At 46.9% G+C, this 15,974-nt stretch overlaps 1 long non-coding RNA gene across 1 annotated transcript; it reads right to left on the bottom strand.

The window, feature by feature from the left end:
* Positions 1-10,589: 10,589 nt before the first annotated feature.
* Positions 10,590-15,391, bottom strand: LOC135400986 (uncharacterized). The gene is made up of 3 exons (XR_010424692.1): positions 15,185-15,391; positions 14,584-14,755; positions 10,590-10,736 (listed from the first exon to the last, which is right to left on the bottom strand). It is a non-coding gene; the product is annotated as an uncharacterized LOC135400986 (long non-coding RNA).
* Between the last annotated feature and the right edge of the window lie 583 nt (positions 15,392-15,974).

Genomic DNA, 15,974 nt, shown 5'->3' with positions numbered 1-15,974 from the left:
GACAAGCCAAGATGCTATACCTTGTCAGCACTCAAGGATGCCATGCAGCGGGGATGGCCACATACGCTGCAAGACAAGGCATTGCAACCATATTGGTCTCGAAGAGATGAGCTCTCGACGGACCAAGGACTGATCACGTGGGGAAGGAGGATAATCATCCCAGCAAAAGCACGCCATGCATTGCTACTGGAACTCCACTCTACACACTTTGGAATGGCAACAATGAAAGCAGTAGCAAGATCACTATTCTGGTGGCCCGGAATAGATGGCGACATCGAAAGCACGGCACGTCACTGTTTGGAGTGTCAGCAGGCACAGCCAATGCCACCAGCAAAGGAACCTCTGTCCTGCGCTCTTAAAAAAAAAACTTCACGGCATAGCACGGTCCTAGCCAACCATGATCTCGAATGATCTCGTTATCTGCCCTCATTTGTTGAAAACGGGAGGTGTACGCCTTTTTTGTGACAATTATGAACAGCATAAGTGTCACAGAAAAGGCGTACGCCTCCTGTTTTCAACAAATCAGGGCAGATAACGATATCATTCGAGTTCATGGTTGGATAAGAGCGTGCTATGCGGTGAAGTTCATTTTTAAAAGTGTGGCCATCGACAACTATAAGATTGTCATGCGTGCATATTGATTATGCAGGGCCAATCGAGGGAATGATGCTACTCATCATAGTTCACAGTTTCTCACGTTGGATCGAAGCAATTCCGCTTAAGAATGCTTCGTCTGAGCAAACCGTAAAAGAATTTCGCAGTCTATTTGCACATTTTGGAATTCCACACTGCGTAGTGTCAGACAATGGCACGCCATTCACAGGAAAACCATTCCAGGATTTTGTGAATGCTAATGGGATACGACATATTCGTACAACCCCACACCACCTGCAGTCAAACGGACTAGTAGAAAGGGTGGTGCGCACGGTGAAGGATGCGTTGAAATGAAGACGACTGGGGATTTGCGCAAAAATGTGGACCGCTGGTTGCATTCATACCGTCGATCTCCAAACACTGTGTCCGGTAAATCGCCTTCGGAAATGCTACTTGGGAAATGCGGTACAACATCAGGTCACGATTGGACCTCATCAGCGTCCGAGAACTTCAGAATGAAGCTATCTCAAAACCTGACCAGGGACGGCCAAGTCCAAAAAAAGGTTCGAGTTTGGAAACAGGTGTGCTCCAGCCAGGGAATCACGTGTTTGCTCGAAATTACGGGCGAGGACAAAAATGGATTCCTGGAGTGGTACAGTACCAAAAAGCATCCCGGATGGCTGTTGTAAAAACGGCGGTCGGAGACATGACGCGCCACACCGACCAACTGCGCCGACGAAGTGCGTCGCGGATCGCCACAGAGGATGACACCGAGATGTCGGATGTGGAAGCTCACAACCTGACTGTCCTGACTTCGGTTCTTCCACCTAGAAGATTAGGACGATGCAGGAGGTCACCACTACGCTACGGACAACCGGTGACATACTACAGGGGGAGGAGTCAGACGTGCAGATTAAAAGGCGACAGCCTCGGCACCCACGCCAATGGTGCATTCCACACGGAGGGGCCCACATTTGGGGCGCCCATAACATGGGGTCAGAGTGCACCTCCGCTGTCGGGATGGACTCTCACCTCGCTAGGAGGAGGAGGAGGAGTGTCGTTGGGAGGAACCCGAGAGGTCTGCCTGCCTGATTAGGCGGCATGTTTCTCGGGAAGGGAAAGGTGGTGGAGAGGAGGAGAGGAAAGGGTGAATTGGAAGACCGAGCGGAATCCGCTCGGGGGGAGGATAGCTGCGTCCATGGGCCGACTTGAGGGGAACTGTGCCGGCATACGCCTATTACACATCTGAGGGAAACCCAGGAAAAACCCCAGACGGCACAGCCGGCCCGCGGATTCGAACCGCGGACCTCCCAGTCTCCAAGCGCACGCGTTACCGCTGCGCCACCGGAGCTGGTCCTCGCTAGGCAGTCGGTTTTCTTCGAGCATCGGAGCAACTCGCTCGTACTCGACATGTAGCCCTATTGATTAGTATTAAATGTGTCATGTTGCTATAACCCACTCGGATACACTTTAGTACTGTATGTGCAATGATGGAAAGTAACTGTTCTGAGGCTGGAACTAACAAACAGATGAACACAACACAAGCCTAAATGTACCTTAGAACATGAACAATTGAAATAGGGCGGTCGTCAAAAAACGCCCGCCGCTGTCTGGCTTTTTCAACGACTGCCATATTTCAACAGAACCATGCATTCCTCTCTAGATTGGGTTAGGGTTCGCCTCCACTGCCGTCAAGGGCTTTCGACGCTCCTATAGTTGAACATAAATACTAGTACGGCCAACGCTCATGAGCACGGGTGGCGCTTCAAAAACCTGTTAACGTAACGAGACAATAATGATGATATGGAATGAGCAGAGGACTATATGCCTCATTCTGTGATGAACCAAAATGTAGATGTCCATAAATGAAGGTTTTGTAAATTGTAAGCTGGCTATATTTCGTACACTGAGGTACTGACTGCCACTTTTCTACGCCAGTCTTTCAAATGCCTCCGAACCGGAATCATGTGGGACATACAGCACGGTGGATGCTGCTTATGACCCGGTCAGCGTGGAACAGCAAATTCAGCGGTTCAGCAAATGGTGGATTGCGGAATTATGAAAGCTTTCAGGACTTAGGAGGAAGAGGAAGTCCTAAGGACCATTGCAGGAGTTTCCCGCCTCTGTATAAGAAATCCTGAGAGACATCCTGCTCTGTTCAATACCATGCTTAACCGCAGACGCAGTCAAGGTCTGCAGCAACAAGTCTTCCTCATGAAGTTAAAGCTAAGCCTTTCCTACTGTGCACTTGCCGTCTTGTTTCCAGTCCAGAGGACCACATGCTCAAGGTACTTCGTTGAGGTTCTGGACAATTTACACAAAGCAACGAGCACATAGATACATTTGCCAGCTATACAGGGTGTCCCAGAAAACGGGTCATTGAATTTTAATAAAAAAAACTACTCTACGTAGAATCATGCGGTCAACGGCATTTGTTCTTACTAGATTTTTGCCACCTCCTGATGTGCATGCCAAGTTTAATTATGTAAATTTTTGGGAGCTGAACTCGGGAATTTGCCAAGGAAACGCCACTTTTTTACCCCACCATTGTGAAGAGCGTGCGGAATTTACTCAAATGAATGATAATTGACAGGAATATTGATGAGCTATCTATCAGAAAAAATAGCCGAAAATCATGCTCTACGGGGCTTGCAGAGGATAGCGCGCAACGGATTTTTCAGCGAAATAATTGTCAGTCCGGCGAAAGGAGGCTGCAAACCCACCCCAGACCGGCGTGGTAGAAGAAGATAACACAGACATAGCTTAACGCGTCCGGCTTCGGCTGGGACCATACCTTCCCTCTCCCAGTTTCAGGAGCTGTCACTTCTACTATCAGTTTGTGGGCTGGGTTTCAAACCTCCTTTCGTCGCACTGAAAGCGATTGCGCTCAAAATGTCCTTGCGCGTTATACTCAAGTGCCCCGAGAAGCATGATGTTCGGTTATTTTTCCCGAGAGGATAGATCCTGAACATCACTGTCAATTATCATTCATTTGATAAATTCGATACGCTCTTCATGTTGGTGGGGTAAAAAAGTGACCTTTACTTGGCAAATTTCTGAGTTCACTTCGCAAAAATTTACGTATATGACATTTAGGTTACATGACATGCACATCAGGAGGTGGCAAAAATCTAGTAAGAACAAATGCCGTTTACCGCATGATTCTAGGTGGCGTAGTTTTTTAATTAGAATTCAACGACACGTTTTCTGGGACACCCTGTATAGCGGGCCAATATATCTATGTGCTCGTTGAAGCGTTGCACTGACTGCTTTCCTATAGGAAAGCAGTCAGTGCAACGCTTCCTAACTGTTTCCTCCTTGATGAGCCGTACTGCAGGGTCCTGATTGATTGCACGGAAGTGCGTTGTGCTGCACCAAGTGCACCCCATGAAAAGGGGGATCACTCTGGCTTACACTTCGCAAAATAAACTTCGAGAATAAACTCCTCAATATAAATCACGAAAAAATCCAAGGTGTAAAGATAAAGCCGTAAAAACCAACTTTTGCGATACAAACGCTTCAGATTCCAACTTTCAAAATAAATCGTCTCTGATTGGTCGACAGGCACGACAGCCTCTGCGCAGCGAAGGCTTTTAGCTCCCGCGTCTCAAAATAGTCCCCCCGCAGGGTGTACCGGGTGACACAAACCCGCCATTGTTGTAACTACCCTCAAGCGGGTGCTTTTGGCAAAACTGCCATCTTGTCCTGGTCGCACGTCATAGGATACGTCATTTTGAGGTCATGTGACCTTGTTTACATGTCGTTTTGCAGCTTACCGACATATTTCCGTCGTCATAACGCCAAGAGATGGACGTATTTTGCCACCGTAAACTATGCGGTACTTATTCCGCAACATAGTAGCTAGCCCATTTCCCTTTAGTTTAAGTACATCGCATCGGCTCAGTGAGTCTTAACCCGCGGTCGTCATCGCATCTTTGGAAGTCGTCAACAGTACGAGGCCTTATGTGCAAAACTGCGCGTTTGATTGCGAGATTATCGGATAAAAAGAATTACCGTGATCGAAAGACATCGAAAACGTTGCGCAGAAACAACAACCGCATTGTTTACAAAGGGTTTGCCCGCCGATCACGGGCGCCGCCATCTTTAAGGTCACGTGCCCCTTGACGTTTGCTGTGACGTGCGACCAGGACCTGTCCAGGATGCATTGCGTTCGCCCGGTTCGCCACGATTGTTCCTTGAGGATTAGTGCGCCAGTATGTGTTACAATCTTGCCTGTCTGCTCCCTGGATTTACTGACAGCAACTGCCTCCGTTTTACGGCGCTATGACATCGCACTTGTGCACACGTCTCCCTTTGTTAGCATCTCCCCTGCCATATGAGAATCCAGTTTTCTCGTTGACTTGATTTTGCGAGGCTGTTGACTTGCCGATAATCTCATTGATCTAATGCAACCGTTTCTTGTTCACTGTAGCCAAGTTCATGATGTCCCTACTCTCCCCTATACTCTCTACAATATTATTCCTGTAAAATAATAGTAGTCCACCGGCCTCGGTGGCTCAGTCGGTAGCGTGTTCGCCTTCTGATCCCGAGATCGCGGGTTCGAACCCGGCCGAGGACGCCAGCAACTTGGTGGCAGGGTACTAGTTGCTTAGTCACGCCGTCTTCCGCGAGGGACGTTAAATACGGGGTTCCGTGTGATGAGCTTTCATCGCACGTTAAAGAACCCTCAGGTGGGCAAAAGCAATCCACAGACCGACCACTGTGGCGTCGCTCATGATCTCAGTTGTCTCGCGACGTAAACACCCAATTATTATTATTAACACACACTGGGTACACTTTGATACAAATTGTTTCTTGTAACGCAGTGGGCAGTTGATCTCCGTGACTTTCTACGGTATTGCCTGGGTTACACTTTGGGAGGCTACCTTTGTTACCTGACGGTGTGCTGCCTTCTGAATTGAGTCTATGCCTGCCAGAATTGTCTCTATCCTTGCACACTTATGGTACAAACCAAGCTGCTTCTTGGATGGCCTGTTCCGAGCTTGCTCTTTACCTGTGCATGATCTGTAATTTTCGTCATGAACACATAGCACAGCTACCACACGTTTGCAGCGACCACTGGGCACGGCTTTACACGAAAACATCCCACGTTTGAAGGTTGCAGTCCCCTACTGAACCTAACAGTAGACGAAAATAAATATAGTAGCGTAGAGTTGACGAAACACGGACAACTACATAGAATCGCCTTAGGCGCCCCTATTGAAAAAAAGCGACATCAGGTCTGATGTGATTTGGGACACTGTCTTGATGCTAACACCAGCTGATGTTAACATCCGAGCCGCCCTGATGCTGATGTTAGCATCAAGACAGTGTCCCAAATCACATCAGATCTGATGTTAACATCATAGCTGCTCTGATGATGATGTTAACATCAGAGCTGTCTTGATGCTGATTTTGACATGAGAGCTGCATTGATGCTGCTTATGGCAATTTTGAAAATGCTGCAGTCTTTGTTTCCTGAAATGTTCTGCAAAGAAAGCCCCTCATGCCTGCGGTATATGAGTATATGAGTACCGACAAGAACCCTCACGAAACAGGAGATATCAGCAACAAATCACTTTATTCACCACTCCAGAGTACGTACCTATTAACGCATATCCATTTATCATCAACATACCTGAGCGTTGAACTCACGGGGGCACAAAATTGGTAATGATCGAACCGTGAACAACAACGCAAAAGAGCACACCTAGGTCCTCATTTCCGGTCCAACTTGTCCGTGTTCCGAAAAAGCACTTTTAAGCGTTGTTGTCATGTCGAGCAAGAGTCCCTACCACATTTGAACACGGTGCTTGCGTTTCTCTTGCTGGAGGCCGCTGCGTCATACACGCTGAACCTGCAAGAAATATCGTTCCAGAAAATACGATGGCAGGATACCTATATGTACAGTAGTGTAGAGTGTAGAGATTCGCAGGATCGTCTGCACAAAGCATACAGTCGACTTCACTTAGCGTTCTATCTCCCTGTCGTTGTGCACATCCCTGCAAACAGAGTAAAACGGACAATGAGAATGCATGGCGCAGTCGAACATATTACTCACAGTTATATTAAAGCCTGAAACGGCAATAATCTTGAAGGCGAAGAACGACTTGGCTTCACATCCAAGGCAGCGTCTTCACTCTTTGACATGTCAAACGAGACCGACTGGTCTGCTCGCGGATAGAAGAAACGCTCCCACTTACGGACAGTTGCAACATCAGACGGGTTGCAAGAACGACAGCATCAGGTGAGAACAACAATACAAAGCCTCTAAAACGCTTTAGACTTGCTGGAACGCTCGCAATTACGCGAACTACACGCGGCGACGAGAAACGACCAGTCCTCCTCAGGTAACCAAGGATGCGGCTGTAGAGTATGTACCACTGCGCCAATCTACAACGTTGCAAGCTCATTGGCCCAGACTGCGTGTGCGCTCCGATTGGTCGACAACGTTTTGAAATCGCATTTTGTACGCGCGCATGTGTGTGCAGCGTCCCGGCGGCCGTTTCAGCGGTTTCAGCATAGTTTCGAAATAGCTCGCATCGGTCGGCACGGCGTCCGTCCTCTTGTGTTCCGTGTTTCGGAGATGTCAATCGGCAGAACAGTTTGTGATTCTACGCGTGTTGTGCTGTTCCTGGACACGACTATTATCCCACGTACACCGTGTATTCACACGAGCGACATTCCCCCGGAAGCGGAAGATGCGAAAAGCGTCATAGCTTTCTGCTGTCACGTGAGCGCGAGCGCTCAACGTCGTGTCTTCACGTACACTGCTGACCGTGGGGAATATCCTGCTACACAGCCACAAGATATTCCGTAGCAGACGACAGAAAAACAAGATGACGGTGTCGTCTGGTAAATGTGCAGTACGCCACTCCCAATATTCCGCACGGTGTGAATGCTCACATAACACGGGGCGGAACTTCGTCACTGTAAGCAGCATTTTTGCTTTTTCTTCCACTAGAATATTCCGTGAGGATGTCGCTCGTGTGCATACACGGACAGTCTATCAACTACGGAACTGGAATGCTTCGTGGGCTGGTGCGGTTGGAGCGTGAAGAACGCGTTCGGGCGCCGTCGGATTTTGAGGCCTGACAGCAAGGACAGGATTACGATTACGTGCCACACAAGCGCCTTTTCCGCTCTGCAAACAACGAAAGAAGATGCTCATCATAAAATCGGCCGGCAAGGCGTCCTCTTGTTTCGGTGATGTCAATTGACAGAACAGTTTGTAGAAGTGTTCGCTGGTTTATTCATGCGTCGATGTGATTCAACGTGTGTTGTGCTGTTCCTGGACACGACTATTATCCCACGAACAGTCTATCAACTCCGGAACTGGAATGCTTCGTGAGTTGGAGTGTGAAGAACAAGCGCGGGCCCCGTCGGATTTCGAGAGCCGTGTTCGTTTTGCTTCAAGTTCGAACTTAGCTAGAGTGCGTGAGCAACGCAGTGGACTTTGTATTCACAGTGCATCCATGTATCAGATCTTTGAATCAGTGCTTTGTGTCAAATAAATATTTCTTTTAGCCAAAAGAGGCTTCAGTTATTTTGAATATCGGGTAACTGCGGTAGGCGTGAAATCCGGTAGAAGTCGATGGTAGCCAGAACGGGTCAAAGGTCAGCCAAAGTTAAGGCTCCTGATTGGCCGACTGGCGTTGCATAATTTCTACAACGTTGCACTCTCATTGGTCGTGTGCCCAGTGTTGTGTGAATTATCTCAAAGTATGGGCTCTATGGGGAGATGTTGGAGCCTGAAACGACCGCTAGAGCAGCCAAAGCGAACCCAACAAAAACAGCGCATGCGCGACAGGCAGCACTGGCTGGTGGCATGGAGAACAAGCGACGACGCGCGGGCGAGCGCGAGTAGCCTGTGTTGGAATGGGCATGGAGCCAACATCTCCCGCAATGGCTTGGCGGACGAAATATGACGACGGTAGAATCGTACTATCTGATGAGATTGTGGCCGTTCCAGGATCTTTCAGGAAATGCTGCTGTTTTCATAAGAACCACTGAATGTTGTGTTTGAAGCAAAATTGCAACATGAGATTGGCCAAAGCTAAACTATTAGTTAGTTATGATTGTCAACAGAGCGGCAGTGCAATCTGACAGAGAGAGATCGATGAAATCAAAAAACAGAACAAAAAAAAAGCACTCACTGTGTTGCCGACCCTTTCTCTAGTGTTCTTTCTTTTTTTTCTTTTTTTGTTATAATCAAAGAAAGCAAGGTTAAATGCTACATTTTTTCGTGACTGTGTGCGATCGTGTACATCACACGTTCCTTATGTGCCATGAATCTACTTAAAAGCTACTGATGCTGTCACTGCATCACATCTTTCTGATGTGACATCAAGCGACATGGTGTTCGCCTGACCCTATCATCAAAGTGTATCTGAGAGCCCTGATGCTAGCATTAAGAGCATGAAGAATTCTTGATGTGACACGAGAAAGTTCTGATGCTTCTTGATGTCACATCAAAAAATCTTGATGTGACATCAAGAATCATCAAGAAACATCAGAATTTTCTGATGTTCATTTTCAATAGGGGGAGACGCACACAAAAATGCGTTTGTGCGTTTTATCGCCCGCTTTGCATATTCAACGCGCGTGCTGCGGACGCGAAAAGAGAGACGCATATGTCATGTATAGTATTGAAAGTGCCACATCATCTAGTGACACAGAAAATACAGGTGTATACGCATTTATAATGACGTCGTATGCGGGCTTGGATACACTTGTTTGAGGCATACGCCTGCCGGCGATAGTTATGTCATCCTTAATACGGCATGTAACCTCTTCATAGAGCAGCTTCCCTTTATGAAAACCGCTGGTCGAAAATCATTTTGCGCTAAAATTACTCAAGGTAAGCCCACGGAAACCTCGAGACGCGATCCCGAAGATGGTATACCTAGGCAGCAAAAGCGACAAGCGCCTGCGACGAATTTGCAAGATTTATCCGGTAGGAGGACTGTCAGCAGCGCCCAAGTAGGCCATGCAAATGGCCTTATATCGCCCACCGAAGGAAAATGCACAGGGCGTAGTTTACAAAATTCCATGCGCCAAATGCAGCACACCACATATCCGCGAGACAGAGAACTTCTCCGAAACGCTACGGCAACATAAGAATGATGTACGGAAGTCGAACCTCGAACGAAGCGCTCTCCCTGAATTCTGTCAAGTTCGCGACCACCCTATTGACTTTCAAAACGGCGAGTTTGAGAGTAATCCGATTATAATATTTTTTGTAGAATACTGGATATTTAGTCCACACGTGAAAACTTTAACCGATCTGTTGAAGTGTTACCCAGCATATACGTCGGCGGCCTCCGTCGCGTGACTGAAAAACAACCCGACGAATCACGATGGTCGAACCACGACAAGAACGCTGGTGCCAACGGCCACTGCAGTCACCCCTGAGTAAGAAGCTGAACTGGTTCCCAAACATTGGGTACCCCCTTCCATGTACCTTATGTGGAGATTTTCGTTACTATTATTTTTACCCAACCAGACACACTTGCGCAACTAATGTTCGTCCAAGGACGTAGTGGTGGTCAGGTATAATATCAAGTACCAAAAATACATGCATCACCTTCCCTTTGGCAAAGCAGTTGTACGTGAGAACCCAACTATGACTGAAATGGTTGGCATAACAGCAGGTACAGACGTGTATATATGGTCCTGCCATTAAAGTAACAAGAAGTACAGCTGCTTAGGTGCATCTTTGGTTGGGCTACCAAAATAGTGAAATAGCGAAGTTTGTTGAATGGACGATGTCTGGGACACAAGGGCGTACTTTAACAACCCGGTTTATTGATGAGAAATGTGAACTTGTAGTGGAGTTGTAACGAGTACGTAAGTAAATAAGCGAGTAACTTGACTTGAAAAGAACATACCGATATGTAGAGGCAGCGAAGCAAAGTAATAATCGATAACAAAATCATCCACTAGCACAACAAGTCAGCAAAGGTTATAAAAACAACTCTAAAGGCATAATGGACGGCAAGTCAATTGACGGGGCTTCGATGATACCATTGGTCGCGTTGTGGCGTCCGTCAAAGGAATGGCAGACATTCGTATGCCAGAAGCCGTGCATCAATTTCTCTTTGGTAGCTGCAGCGATGGATGTAGCGGACATCCCAAGGCACCTGTAGCATGTAAGATCGGTTACAATTAGAAAGGTGCCGCTCATCGCTTCGCGGCGGTAACACGGAATCAAAAACTATATAACAACACTCGTCTACTTATCAGGCTACTCAAGTTGTAGCAAACATTACGTGCTGTGTCACATTTAGCTCAGTCCAGTACATGAGTGCACCTCAGCACAAAGAAGTCGGACTAGATGCTTCACATCCTGTTAACCAACCCACAGCATATGAGTGGTCATCAAAGATTCATAAGTTTGCGAATACGTGTGACGCATCCTTAGAATCGTTTATTCAAAGCTGAGTGCATGCGTGCCTATGTGTGCAGCAGTGGCGTAGCCGCGGGTGGATGGATCCAACTACCACGGGCCCACCCACGGAAGTCGTGCAAATCCAATGAGAACCATATATATGTGCGTGTGGGGGGCGGGGGGGGGGAGGAGCCAGGGAGATCCAGCGTGACAACTGCGAAAGTTCTTGCTGCTGCAGGCGTCTACCTGTCTAAGCAGCATTCTTGAATAGTTCAAATGTCATGATGCAGCGTCGCCGGCCTTGACATCCTATATGTATAATCGCATTTTTAACGTTGATACATTCTAGATTTTCATCGTTCATCTTGCTGTATGCGCAGGTATGTGTGTTGACGCAACCTGTATCCTGGGGAGGGGGCCGTACAACGCCCCCCCCCCCCCCACACACACACCTTAGAGGTCTGGCTATGCCCACTGGTGTGTCGTGTCTTCCACTCTCTCGTTTTCAACGCCCACATAAACGTTCTCGTGAAGCACAACCATACGTGCAGTTGTTACTGCGCTGTTCGTGTGTGTCTTCGTCTGGTTTTTGTGCTTTTAATTTCATGATGTCCTACGAACAGGTCCAATTCGATGTTGTATGCACAAGTACGTGCTTCATGATTACTGAAGCTTCACTAGTTTGCTTTTTCGCACCTGTTTCCTTACGTACTTTGCGCCGCCTCAACGCATTCCTCAGCCATGAATTGTCTACGTGGTAAATCGCAGTGCTTCTACACACAGAGCTGGCACAATTCGCTGTCATTTCATTTACGTTATTTCTTGTTCTGTCTCTCGCATTTCATGCAATATCTATCTTGTACTACAGTGTTTTCATATTTTATTGCTTCGATTCAATTGTTTTTGCCATTGCCATCGTATGACGCGTTCTGTGCCTCATTATCAATTTGTAATGTACTTCCAGCAGGGGTCCTTGTGCCTTTGCAAAAAAAGGACAAACAACTGAGCGCAGTTAACTTAATTTCTAAACCCTGCAACGGAAGACGATAGGACGGAAACGCTGTTTGTAAAGCTGTCAATATTACTTGAACTCGTAAACAGAAACCCTTTGTCAAATGTCAAAAAAGGAAAGGGGGTAATTGTGGCCGCTGTCCAGAAGCTGCATAATAGTGATATCAGTCATTGTGGCTGAGTTATACCCACTGGTCGACTACCACCTGACTAATCTAGTCGGAAACAGTGCGATACTAGCGCGGGTACTGATTCCAGGAATATCAAGCCCTCTGACAGCGTGGTACCACAACGTAGTGAGTGGGGCGGTGCTTTCCCCCTATTTTTTCACTATTCTAAACTCTTCCCTCGGGCACCTCGTGCCATGTGTACCTAACAGCGCAATAATTGAAGTATTTCAAATTACCCGCATGCATCTTAAGACATGTATTAGTCATATAACAAGAGACGTTGGGCTAGTTGCTATACATACAAATCATGGAACGTGCACAAGAGACAAGGACGAAGGATGGCCGCCGGCGTTGTCCCCATCCTTCGTCCTTGGCTTTTGTGTGCATTCCATGATGTCGTATCGTGTAAAGTGGGGCTACTTGAAGACGGGTGCAAGTTGAGGACAGTTTGGGTTTTCCGCGTGGCAATTTCTTGGCAATAATTTTTTCTCGTCTGTGACACAGGGTGAGCACAGTCGTTGTCTGGGCTTTGAAGTGACGTGCTGACGTTCTGCACGTGGCTTTTTACAAAGGCGTCAGACGCTGTTTTGCAGATGTGGTCGAGGTAAGATGGGCCTTTTTTGTCCCATTTGTAACTTTCGCGAGCACTGACTTCCAGTTTGCTCACTTCTGCCCCTCGGCTAATAAAATATGACCTCGCCGTTATGTTGCTGTGTCACTGCCCTGTGTTTCCATGTGCATTACTCGTGGCTGACCATTTCGGCTGGCCGAAAAGAAAAGACAAATTTGAAACCCGGCATTAATTTTTGATGTCCTCAACTTATCCATAGGGTAGGGTAAGTTAATGAAAATATGTAGCCTCTCATTTTTTGGCTCCTACGAAATAAATATCTGGCTTAGCACCACAGTATTTGTGGATCATTTCTCAAAGGTTTCGGGAATCAGTTAACGAATTATGGTACAATTTAGGCGATTATTCTCTGACTGCTATTAACAAAATAGTCCAACTGTCTTCAACATAAACCACCTTACCGTAACATACGCGAAGATAACACATATCAACTACGACTGCCACACGTGTGGGACTCCAATGTAATGATCGCCGTGACGGTCATCAGGAACTATTAGCCAAAACCTCTCAAGAAACAACAACTTTATTTTACCATGTCGATTGGGGAGTATCATCGCCAAGGGCGATACTGTACTCCAACAAAACAAAAAACAAATGCATCCACCGAGTATGCATGTGCCAGTGCTGCCACCAAAGGGATTTCTCTGTAAAATATGTGGATGAATAATCTGTTGAAGAAGCCGCCCCATAGATCTTTTTGCTCTGCCGACTACGGGGCTCCGCCTAGACTGTTTGGAGTTTAGTTGAATCTAACTTCTTGAGTTGACTTTTTTTTTTTTTTTTTTTGCACAACTGCGACGGTGCCAATCTAGGCTCTAGGCCCAAGCTTAGAGTGAAAAGCTGCATCCAAATCCTTGTTTTCATCCTGAGGTTAAGCGAGTGATGTAAATTATGCATATGGGGCGAACATGGAAGAACATCGAGGGCATCCTCAGGAGTGAGGCATATCCTCCTCTGTATTCAGCGAGACTTCCGCAGAGCCCCAGGTGAGTGACTTCATCCTGCCCCCTACCCAGCGGGATTCCGACGAACATCCCGAGAGAAGGAGTCGCCATTTAGATGAATCTGTTTCTGAAACGAGCGAACTCCGAGCGTCCACAAGCTGCAAAAAAACAGCTCCAGATTGAAAGAAGCGCCTCCATCCAGTGAGCTTCCTGGACACGCATCAATAATAGAGAGGTGACGTAGCGCCAGACCTCACGGTGTCACTCCATCCTTACGTTGTTAAAACAGCACTTGGTCAGGTCGCAGCGGCCGAAGGCAACCGTCATTCAGAATGAAACGGAACATGTACGCCTATTTCTTCTTTTTTTAAGAACTAAGCAAAATGCAAAGTGTTCAAAAATGTGAAGATCTCCCAATGAGTCAGAAGAAAAACATTTGGAATGTGACGACGTGCGTGCTATGTGAAGGAATACGCACTAAGGAATTATTAAATAAGGAATAGCGAGCCGTCCTTCCTGGCCGACTTTTCCTGTCAAAATAAATAGATTCCCCCACCTCTATTCTCATTAATGTATTATGCATTAAAAGGAACGAGAGAAAGGAACGAAGGAAAACGCAGTTTTGCCTGCATATAGTTTTTTTTCTTCTTTTTTGTCCGGTAAAGTAGCAATATTGGTAGCGGAGAAAAGGACCACGCTATCCGATATTGTATTTAACCAGAGCACATTTCCGCCACCAATTTAAAGTGCAGCAGTGTACCACTTTGAAGCAGCTGCAGTTCTAGTGAATATAGCGGGAGCGCTGTTACGTATACAGCATTGCTTTGTGGTAAGGGTACTCACGTTCCAGTGTGTTCACATGTTGTCTGCCTTTGCGCTTTCCTAATATCAGCAATGAGGGGTTCCAAGTCAAAAGCCTTGGCTACATAGCTCTGGTAGAAGGAGAACTTGCAGAGATCTTCCGAAGAGAGAACTGATGAAAGGATTTTCCAGTCCAGAGGGGTTCGCGGAACGGCTGTGGGTTAAAATGATATCCGCATTTCATACGAGAGCTCGTAGGCAAATGATAAATTCAGGTGACACTGGTGCAAAGTATGACGCTACATACTGACATTCTTCTGCGATGCACTTTCTACTGATGGCGCTCGACAAGGGATTTATTCTTGTAGATCGCGCTGGACTAATACGTCTTGTAGGACAGGACGCATGCGGCCTCTCTACGCTTAAAGATGCTGCATGTGATTCCTCGTAATAAGTTACTGCTAATTGTACGCGGTAATAATCGACACAATTGTCACCACTGACAAGTGTGAATACTCATTGCTCCGGAGAGTGCTTTCAGTATGTTGAGGGGGGTGCCGACACCTGCCTTACGTGTACATTTTTCTGAATATGACGGGCTATTCGCACCACAAAGAGGAACTGTATCAATATATTCATTTACCGGGAGTACGTAGTAACGTCACCGAGTGGTCCGTTGTTGTGCTGGTCGTCGTCGTCGTGGTGGTTGTGAGAGTTATTCCAGACGTTATCGTTGTAACCGTTACGGTTATTGTTGTCACGACCCTGGTGATGGTCAACGTAGTGTCGTTTCCAGAAGTGGTGAAGTTGCTGATTGTGTCCGTCGTCGTAAACATACGCAGTGTTGCCGGTGAGTATACAGTGTCGGGCGATGGATCATGCGATTGATCCCCGTGTGATTCGTTGCCTTCTCCATATTCTTCCCAGTTGTCACCACTCTCGTCCACCGTGTAGGCGTCACTCATCCATGAGTATCGGATTGCCACGGCTAAAAAAGGAAACGCGCATTTCTTTCAGATATAGACGCTTACGCTTGTCGTGAAACACGTACCGAGCCCGATTGCAGCAACGAGACAGACAAACATGAGAAGGTAGTCTCCAAGAGTGCCCGCTTCAGATTCTCTGCGAATCATTTTGTATATTAGGGCGGAAAACCAATGAGCATGAATGTGTTATGCAGAGCATGAATATCAATGCGGAGGATTTGTGTTATTCAGTACCAGATGACTCCCTGTTCAAAACAGTTGAAAAGCAGAAAAAAGGGACAAAAGGTAGTTGTGTCCCACAACGATAAATGCCCATCTACTACCTACCGTGGTTTTACATGAGGCCAAGGCACATATTCACAAGAGAGGCATTTGAGTAGTAATAGTAGCTAACTCTAAAGCATCATGCTGATAAAGACATTTGCATCATTTCAGCTGTGCTACTAG

The sequence above is a fragment of the Ornithodoros turicata genome, chromosome 1 (genome assembly GCF_037126465.1).
Source record: "Ornithodoros turicata isolate Travis chromosome 1, ASM3712646v1, whole genome shotgun sequence".
NCBI classification, from domain to species: domain Eukaryota; kingdom Metazoa; phylum Arthropoda; class Arachnida; order Ixodida; family Argasidae; genus Ornithodoros; species Ornithodoros turicata.
This window is presented reverse-complemented; position numbering and strand designations above follow the sequence as displayed.